The following is an 8,281-nucleotide window of genomic DNA, read 5'->3' on the forward strand; positions in this document are numbered from 1 at the left end:
AAACTTAGTCGCGGAATAAATCCATAGGGTCTTTCTTTGATTTTCCTTTTCCTCTAAGACGAAGAAAAGACAGACGTCAGAAACTAGTGGCCAGTCTCGATAACCAGCAATAAAGGTAAGGTACTCGAAAGATGAGTGAAAAAGGCTGACATACTTCCTTCACTGGGAAAATTAATAATACATCTGATCCGGAAGCAATATCAAAAGCGAAATGAAAGAAGTGATGGACTTGGATCTGTGACTGCATAAGAGTGTTAAGATGACAGACGAATGCCAATGGGCAAAAATAGGAAATACACCAAGCATGAAATACCTTGGAGTAATATTTGATGAGATGTAATGAACACAGTACGTATAGAACGCAACAGAGAATGAAAAGAATACTAGACGTAAGAAAAGAATAATAGACGTAAAGAAGATGAAGAAAAACAACTACTGACACAGAAAAGAATATCACAAATACACCAGGAAAAAAAGACACTACAAAAAATACAGGGAATTCAGTGAATACCAAACGAACACTCTTCACGCGCAAGTCATGAGTAAACATGCCCTTGTGAAGGTAATAAATCTCATAGGTAGGAAAACAGCAACAGGTAAAGAATGTAAAACATAAGATATTGACATATTCCGGAATAGAAGCAGGAAGTATACTTACGTCTTAAAAATCGCCGAACAAAACTGTTAAAAAAACGCGGCAATAAAAGAGACTGAATTGAACTAATCTTGCCGTTTTCAATAGCGTAGCCGCTTGAGTCTGGAATCAGCAGGAAAGATATAGTGCGTATTTCTTGTCTGAAACGTAAAAACTGAAATCATTATAACTCATTTCATATTATTACACATCATATATCCATACATCATCGTACATACATCGTATTAAAGTTCGAAACCAGAGTTTGGATGTCGGATGTTCAGAAAGTGACGTCACCCAAAATTTTTTTTCACTTGACGTCATCAATCTATATGTATAGACGAAAATCAGCTAGTCGAATTCCTCAGTCTGGAAACAACCGCGCAATAGAGCGGACGTATGAAAATCGCGCTCCGGAAATTTCGAGTACGGGGTTCTGGATCCTGCGCTCCGGGTCCACTTCCTGGTGAAATTCGACTTCCAGGACAAGCGCTCTGTAGTTTCTAAGCTTCAGGTCCGCTACCTGGTGAAATTCGACTTCCAGGGCAAGCGCTCCGTAGTTTCTAAGCTCCAGGTCCGCTACCTGGTGAAATTCGACTTCCACGACAAGCGCTCCGTAGTTTCTGCAGTCAAGTTCCACTACCTGCAGGATCTCGACTTCCAGGACAAACGCTCCGTGGTTCCTGCGCTCCAGGTTCTCTACCCGGTGAAACTTGACTTCAGGGACAAGTGCTCCGGAGTTCCTGCGCTCCAGGTCCACTACCTCGTGAAACTCGAGTTCCAGGACAAGCGCTCCGTAGTTCTGGGTGTCCAGGTTTTTGATCTGGTGACTTTTGACCTAGCGCTACGTAGTTTCTATGCTCCAGGTCCACTACCTGGTGAAACTCGACTTTCAGTACAAGCGCTGCGTAGTTTCTGCGCTCAAGGTCCACTACCTGGAGAAACTCGACTTCAGGGACAAGCGCTCCATCGTTCCTGCACTCCAGGTCCGCTACCCAGCGAAACTCGACTTCAAGGAGAGAACGAGGAGGACGAGGATTTGTGCTCGGTGAGTTAAACATTTTTATAATATTCAATGGCAATTGCAATTATATTTCATCTGAAATTTTTCAAACTTATCATGTTTACAATAAATTATTTCAATTCATTTTTCGCGCAAGCACGTATTCAGTAGCTATACATGCGCTGATGAAATTTATTATATTATTAATTAATTAATTAATTAATTAATTATACCAATCCTTACATAATATTTCTGATGTGTTCTTATGCTGGAAATATTTATTATTATTCAAGGTATAACCCGAGCTGGTTATCGGTGGTTATTGGAGGTGGTTGGCGGTGGCTGGAGGTGGTCGGAGGTGGACGAGGGGGAGAATGAGGATTTGTGCTCGGTGAGTTTAACTTTTTGATAATATTTAATGGCAATTGTAATTATATTTCATCTAAAATTTTTCAAACTCGTCATGTTTACAATCAATTATTTCAATTCATTATTCGCGCAAGCACAAATTCAGTGGCTATAAATGCACTGACAAAATTTATTATATTAATAATTAATTAAATAATTATACCAGTCTTTAGACAATATTCGTGATGTGTTCTTATACTGAAAATATTTATTACTATGCAAGGTACAACCCGAGGTGATTATTGGTGGTTGTTGAAGGTGGTTGGCGGTGGTTGGAGATGGTTAGAGGTTATCGAGGAGGAGGACGAGGATTTGTGCTCGTTGAGTTTAACATTTTGATAACATTTAATGGCAATTGTAATTATATTACATCTAAAATTTTTCAAACTTGTCTTGTTTACAATAAATTATTTCAATTCATTTTTCGCGCAAGCACAAATTCAGTAGCTATAAATGTGCTGATGAAATTTGATATTATTAATTAATTAATTGATTATACCAATACTTACACAATATTTTTGATGTGTTCTTATGCTGAAAATATTGATAACTATTCAAGGTATAACTTGAGGTGGTTACGGGTGGTTGTTGGAGGTGGTTGGCGGTAGTTGGAGGTAGTCGGAGGTAATAGAAGGTAGTCGCACGGTGAGGTGATGGGGTTATGGCATCATGGGGTGATGGGATAGTGGGGTGATGGGGTGATGGGGTGATGAGGTTATAAGGTGTTCGGGTCATGGGGCAGTGGGGTGATGGAGTGGGAAATAGGACCCTACCCTACCCCACCCAACCCCACCTCACCCCACCCCACCCCACCCCACCCCACCCCACCCTATCCTACCCGTACAGCCAAAAAACGAGAACCTTTTTGTATTTTTGGCGAAAATTTTCGCGATTTTGAGAAGTGCTGGAATCAATTCTTTCAGGCACTATTCCGACGTAATTTTGCGAGAGAAATCGATTGGGCGCAGTCCCAATACGCTGCGATCAACGCATCGAAAGTTACAGCCAAAAAACGAAATCCTGAATTTTCGACATTTTTCAGCAGGTGCTTTTTCGCTCGCCATTTCTCTCCTGTCGATCTCACGCCCTTTTCGCTGCGTTTTCTGAGTTCCTTGGGGTCCAATTGGTCGGGAAAGAGTCATACGAATCAATTCTGAGACGAAAAATTTTTTGGTAAAAGAAAAAAGGAAGGTTAACCCTTTGTATTTTTAGCGAAAATTTTCGCGATTTTGAAAAGTGCTGGAATCAATTCTTTCAGGCACTATTCCGACGTAATTTTGCGAGAGAAATCGATTGGGCGCAGTCCCAATACGCTGCGATCAACGCATCGAAAGTTACAGCCAAAAAACGATAACCTGAATTACGACATTTTTCAGCAGGTGCTTTTTCGCTCGCCATTTCTCTCCTGTCGATCTCACGCTCTTTTCGCTGCGTTTTCTGAGTTCCTTGGGGTCCAATTGATCGGGAAAGAGTCATACGAATCAATTCTGAGACGAAAAATTTTTTGGTGAAAAAAAAAGGAAGGTTAACCCCTTTGTATTTTTGGCGAAAATTTTCGCGATTTTGAAAAGTGCTGGAATCAATTCTTTCAGGCACTATTCCGACGTAATTTTGCGAGAGAAATCGATTGGGCGCAGTCCCAATACGCTGCGATCAACGCATCGAAAGTTACAGCCAAAAAACGAAAACCTGAATTACGACATTTTTCAGCAGGTGCTTTTTCGCTCGCCATTTCTCTCCTGTCGATCTCACGCTCTTTTCGCTGCGTTTTCTGAGTTCCTTGGGGTCCAATTGGTCGGGAAAGAGTCATACGAATCAATTCTGAGACGAATAATTTTTTGGTAAAAAAAAAAGGAAGGTTAACCCCCTTTGTATTTTTGGCAAAAATTTTCGCGATTTTGAAAAGTGCTGGAATCAATTCGTTCAGGCACTATTCCGACGTAATTTTGCGAGAGAAATCGATTGGGCGCAGTCCCAATACGCTGCGATCAACGCATCGAAAGTTACAGCCAAAAAACGAAAACCTGAATTACGACATTTTTCAGCAGGTGCTTTTTCGCTCGCCATTTCTCTCCTGTCGATCTCACGCTCTTTTCGCTGCGTTTTCTGAGTTCCTTGGGGTTCAATTGGTCGGGAAAGAGTCATACGAATCAATTCTGAGACGAAAAATTTTTTGGTGAAAAAAAAAGGAAGGTTAACCCCTTTGTATTTTTGGCGAAATTTTTCGCGATTTTGAAAAGTGCTGGAATCAATTCTTTCAGGCACTATTCCGACGTAGTTTTGCGAGAGAAATCGATTGGGCGCAGTCCCAATACGCTGCGATCAACGCATCGAAAGTTACAGCCAAAAAACGAAATCCTGAATTTTCGACATTTTTCAGCAGGTGCTTTTTCGCTCGCCATTTCTCTCCTGTCGATCTCACGCCCTTTTCGCTGCGTTTTCTGAGTTCCTTGGGGTCCAATTGGTCGGGAAAGAGTCATACGAATCAATTCTGAGACGAAAAATTTTTTGGTAAAAAAAAAAAGGAAGGTTAACCCTTTGTATTTTTAGCGAAAATTTTCGCGATTTTAAAAAGTGCTGGAATCAATTCTTTCAGGCACTATTCCGACGTAATTTTGCGAGAGAAATCGATTGGGCGCAGTCCCAATACGCTGCGATCAACGCATCGAAAGTTACAGCCAAAAAACGAAAACCTGAATTACGACATTTTTCAGCAGGTGCTTTTTCGCTCGCCATTTCTCTCCTGTCGATCTCACGCTCTTTTCGCTGCGTTTTCTGAGTTCCTTGGGGTCCAATTGATCGGGAAAGAGTCATACGAATCAATTCTGAGACGAATAATTTTTTGGTAAAAAAAAAAGGAAGGTTAACCCCTTTGTATTTTTGGCAAAAATTTTCGCGATTTTGAAAAGTGCTGGAATCAATTCGTTCAGGCACTATTCCGACGTAATTTTGCGAGAGAAATCGATTGGGCGCAGTCCCAATACGCTGCGATCAACGCATCGAAAGTTACAGCCAAAAAACGAAAACCTGAATTACGACATTTTTCAGCAGGTGCTTTTTCGCTAGCCATTTCTCTCCTGTCGATCTCACGCTCTTTTCGCTGCGTTTTCTGAGTTCCTTGGGGTTCAATTGGTCGGGAAAGAGTCATACGAATCAATTCTGAGACGAAAAATTTTTTGGTGAAAAAAAAAGGAAGGTTAACCCCTTTGTATTTTTGGCGAAATTTTTCGCGATTTTGAAAAGTGCTGGAATCAATTCTTTCAGGCACTATTCCGACGTAATTTTGCGAGAGAAATCGATTGTGCGCAGTCCCAATACGCTGCGATCAACGCATCGAAAGTTACAGCCAAAAAACGAAAACCTGAATTACGACATTTTTCAGCAGGTGCTTTTTCGCTCGCCATTTCTCTCCTGTCGATCTCACGCTCTTTTCGCTGCGTTTTCTGAGTTCCTTGGGGTCCAATTGATCGGGAAAGAGTCATACGAATCAATTCTGAGACGAATAATTTTTTGGTAAAAAAAAAAGGAAGGTTAACCCCTTTGTATTTTTGGCAAAAATTTTCGCGATTTTGAAAAGTGCTGGAATCAATTCGTTCAGGCACTATTCCGACGTAATTTTGCGAGAGAAATCGATTGGGCGCAGTCCCAATACGCTGCGATCAACGCATCGAAAGTTACAGCCAAAAAACGAAAACCTGAATTACGACATTTTTCAGCAGGTGCTTTTTCGCTAGCCATTTCTCTCCTGTCGATCTCACGCTCTTTTCGCTGCGTTTTCTGAGTTCCTTGGGGTCCAATTGGTCGGGAAAGAGTCATACGAATCAATTCTGAGACGAAAAATTTTTTGGTAAAAAAAGAAGGAAGGTTAACCCCTTTTTTTTTTTGGCGAAAATTTTCGTGATTTTAAAAAGTGCTGGAATCAATTCTTTCAGGCACTATTCCGACGTAATCTTGCGAGAGAAATCGATTGGGCGCAGTCCCAATACGCTGCGATCAACGCATCGAAAGTTACAGCCAAAAAACGAAAACCTGAATTACGACATTTTTCAGCAGGTGCTTTTTCGCTAGCCATTTCTCTCCTGTCGATCTCACGCTCTTTTCGCTGCGTTTTCTGAGTTCCTTGGGGTCCAATTGGTCGGGAAAGAGTCATACGAATCAATTCTGAGACGAAAAATTTTTTAGTAAAAAAAAAAGGAAGGTTAACCCCTTTGTATTTTTGGCGAAAATTTTTGCGATTTTGAAAAGTGCTGGAATAAATTCTTTCAGGCACCATTCCGACGTAATTTTGCGAGAGAAAAAATGATTGGGCGCAGACGCAATACGCTGCGATCAACGCATCGAAAGTAACAGCCAAAAAACGAAAACCTGAATTTTCGGCATTTTTCAGCTGGTGCTTTTTCGCTCGCCATATCTCTCCTGTCGATCTCACGCTCTTTTCGCTGCGTTTTCTGAGTTCCTTGGGGTTCAATTGGTCGGGAAAGAGTCATACGAATCAATTCTAAGACGAAAAATTTTTGAGTGAAAAAAAAAGGAAGGTTAACCCCTTTGTATTTTTGGCGAAAATTTTCGCGATTTTGAAAAGTGCTGGAATCAATTCTTTCAGGCACTATTCCGACGTAATTTTGCGAGAGAAATCGATTGGGCGCAGTCCCAATACGCTGCGATCAACGCATCGAAAGTTACAGCCAAAAAACGAAAACCTGAAATACGACATTTTTCAGCAGGTGCTTTTTCGCTAGCCATTTCTCTCCTGTCGATCTCACGCTCTTTTCGCTGCGTTTTCTGAGTTCCTTGGGGTCCAATTGGTCGGGAAAGGGTCATACGAATCAATTCTGAGACGAAAAATTTTTTGGTAAAAAAAAAAGGAAGGTTAACCCCTTTGTATTTTTGGCGAAAATTTTCGCGATTTTGAAAAGTGCTGGAATCAATTCTTTCAGGCACTATTCCGACGTAATTTTGCGAGAGAAATCGATTGGGCGCAGTCCCAATACGCTGCGATCAACGCATCGAAAGTTACAGCCAAAAAACGAAAACCTGAATTACGACATTTTTCAGCAGGTGCTTTTTCGCTAGCCATTTCTCTCCTGTCGATCTCACGCTCTTTTCGCTGCGTTTTCTGAGTTCCTTGGGGTCCAATTGGTCGGGAAAGGGTCATACGAATCAATTCTGAGACGAAAAATTTTTTGGTGAAAAAAAAAGGAAGGTTAACCCCTTTGTATTTTTGGCGAAAATTTTCGCGATTTTGAAAAGTGCTGGAATCAATTCTTTCAGGCACTATTCCGACGTAATTTTGCGAGAGCAATCGATTGGGCGCAGTCCCAATACGCTGCGATCAACGCATCGAAAGTTACAGCCAAAAAACGAAATCCTGAATTTTCGACATTTTTCAGCAGGTGCTTTTTCGCTCGCCATTTCTCTCCTGTCGATCTCACGCCCTTTTCGCTGCGTTTTCTGAGTTCCTTGGGGTCCAATTGGTCGGGAAAGAGTCATACGAATCAATTCTGAGACGAAAAATTTTTTGGTAAAAAAAAAAAAGGAAGGTTAACCCTTTGTATTTTTAGCGAAAATTTTCGCGATTTTGAAAAGTGCTGGAATCAATTCTTTCAGGCACTATTCCGACGTAATTTTGCGAGAGAAATCGATTGGGCGCAGTCCCAATACGCTGCGATCAACGCATCTAAAGTTACAGCCAAAAAACGAAATCCTGAATTTTCGACATTTTTCAGCAGGTGCTTTTTCGCTCGCCATTTCTCTCCTGTCGATCTCACGCCCTTTTCGCTGCGTTTTCTGAGTTCCTTGGGGTCCAATTGGTCGGGAAAGAGTTATACGAATCAATTCTGAGACGAAAAATTTTTTGGTAAAAAAAAAAAAGGAAGGTTAACCCTTTGTATTTTTAGCGAAAATTTTCGCGATTTTGAAAAGTGCTGGAATCAATTCTTTCAGGCACTATTCCGACGTAATTTTGCGAGAGAAATCGATTGGGCGCAGTCCCAATACGCTGCGATCAACGCATCAAAAGTTACAGCCAAAAAACGAAAACCTGAATTTTCGACATTTTTCAGCTGGTGCTTTTTCGCTCGCCATATCTCTCCTGTAGATCTCACGCTCTTTTCGCTGCGTTTTCTGAGTTCCTTGGGGTTCAATTGGTCGGGAAAGAGTCATACGAATCAATTCTGAGACGAAAAATTTTTGAGTGAAAAAAAAAGGAAGGTTAACCCCTTTGTATTTTTGGCGAA

Source organism: Neodiprion virginianus, chromosome 2 (assembly GCF_021901495.1).
Source record: "Neodiprion virginianus isolate iyNeoVirg1 chromosome 2, iyNeoVirg1.1, whole genome shotgun sequence".
Lineage (NCBI taxonomy): Eukaryota > Metazoa > Arthropoda > Insecta > Hymenoptera > Diprionidae > Neodiprion > Neodiprion virginianus.